We start from the raw sequence: 2475 nt of genomic DNA, 5'->3' as shown, positions 1-2475 counted from the left end.
GCCCTTAAGACATGTTAAGCAAAGAAATTTGAGGAGAGAAAAAGTAAAATAACTGATTGGGCCTATTTTAGAAGCAACAGTCAAAACGAGATGGATTTACTCACTCACAGATTCCATCATGTACTTCCTTAAATTTCTACTATTTCAGTAATGCAGGCTTAATTAGCCCAAGAAAATTGCATCTTTAGCCGCCTAATTTATTTCTTTCTCGTTCAAGACTAAAACCAGTCAACACATGAACATGGCCTACGCATTTCGGCACGGCCTACCTCCGAGAAGAAGAGTCTGAAAGTTTTTTGCAAGGCAGGCGGACGCTGAGAGAGCTACAAATCTGTAAACACAAGAAGCTAAATGTGAATGCATGTAATATAGTGCATGCAATATGTATGTTATAGGCATATGATGTCGTCTGCGTTTAGCTGCTAACACCGCGACCTTGTGTTAAGCACCAGATTGCCTCGCCGATGATGCTAATATAAACCGCCTCGATGATGTGTGAAGTGAGTTTTTCATTTACCTGGCTAATTACTGTATCAGCCCTGCCTAAATGCCGATACTTGATGCTCAAAATTTTCTACTGAAATGCAGGATTGCCAAAGTGCTAGAGCCTCACATTCATCATTTCTATTAAAACTTGAATTTGTTACAAATCATCGCATGTAATAGAGTCGCGCGGCAAGAAGAATAGGCCCGCACTCACCTTTTTCTCAACAGACATTTGAAAACAAATACGTTTACTGTTACCTTCAACCATGTAATGAGAGCGTGCGATTGAACGCCAGTGAGAGAAATGGCATTGGCGTGCAGTGCAAATTTGCGTGGTTAAATGATATCGAGTGTCAATGTCTACCCTATTTGGAACCTTAATTATTCCTTTTACACGAAATTCACATTCAAAATTTTTTTCTAAATTTTCAAATGTTTGACATTAGTTGAAAGTGGAGATTGCACATTTAAGGTTTTACAAGGCCTTTGAATTTACTCCACCCTAAACAATAGAACATCTCTGCCTCTACATCCTTACCCACTTAAGCCTCCGCAACTGCTGTTGGGATTTTTTAATTTCATTAGGCTTATTTGCCGGTAAGATGTAATAAGTTATCCTTTCCTTTCACGTTTTTGATCTAAATCCGCCTGACGGAGAAAGAAATCCATTAAAAAGAGTACAAATACAAAACCCCACAACCCAGACAGTCATCTAGCAAGTTTTACTACTGAAACTTTCTACACAAATGTAATTTGTGGGTACTTGAATTTCGAGAGTTTGACTAAGAATAATCAGTCCAGGTTCTCTGGTATATCCAACATTTACGAAATGTGATAATTTGCTTGGAATGATATTGTTTTTTTTTGGTAAATGACACTGTATAGTAAAATGGGACTTGTAAACCCTGATGCCGGTGAGGTAAAGACAGGTAACCTCGTAAACACGTCATTTTTGCCTCCAACTGACTAACACACATAGCATTCACAAGTCATGTTGGCCCAATAGTTCCACCACGTGCTTGTGGGTTCATCGCCGATTGGCAAGTGATTAGGGCAGCTAAATGAACGTTGATGAGGAATAGTAACAATACTAGCATGCTCGATGCAGCTGAAGCACTAACTTAGGTGGATGCATGAACAAGCGGCCATTGATTGCATTAACACACTTAAGAAGAATGCTCATCCGATTTACTCTAATTTTGATCACTCACTCACCTTCTTTAATTAGATCAAAGTGGAACAGCAATATGAAGAGCCTCTACCGAAAGGTTATCACATAAGTGCTACAATAGCCGCGAGGAAAATACACATTCAGTCTCATCGTCATCGAAAAAATGGGTTGTCGCGTGATGTGAATTAGCAAACTATGCTGTGATTTATAAAGCTGCGATAAGAAATTATTCAAATCAAGAGCAGATTGAAAGAAAGTAGATGAAGAAAGCCTTCATTTGCGCTAAATATTTTGGGAGAGTGCTGCCGACAAAGGTCAAAATCGACCGTAGTTGATGGTCGTTTGTAATATTAAACTGTATTTAAAACCAATTAGTTTAACTCGCTGTTCTTAAGGTTATTGCTTTTGCACTGTTTTGTCTCGCACGTATGCTGTATTCGTTGTTATTTTAATGACTCCAATAACGATATAAGTGTTGAAAGAAACATTTGCTGCCATTAAGCGTTAACAATGGGTGATATTGGGCTTTCATCGTCACACGGCAATGAGCGAAACTCATTGGAAGCAGGGAACTTCTTTTATTGATGCATGTCTGGGTTTAGGAGTCACAGTTTGTATTACGGAGGGATTTATCAAATGGCTTAAAGATCCTTTAGTTCTTCTTAGCAGAAATATATTATTCAGTGTTCTAATTAATTAAGTAGTTGTCTATTTATTTCTTCTAGTCAAAAGCAGCCATTCCTTCTTTCAAGACTGCTGTTCAACTCTTTGCCTAAAGGAGCCGCTCTTCCATGTAGTCACTGACCAGCCTATACCCG

This window comes from Echinococcus granulosus (assembly GCF_000524195.1).
Source record: "Echinococcus granulosus chromosome Unknown EG_S00370, whole genome shotgun sequence".
NCBI lineage: Eukaryota > Metazoa > Platyhelminthes > Cestoda > Cyclophyllidea > Taeniidae > Echinococcus > Echinococcus granulosus.
The sequence above is the reverse complement of the archived record's forward strand: the minus strand, read 5'-3'. Positions refer to the sequence as shown.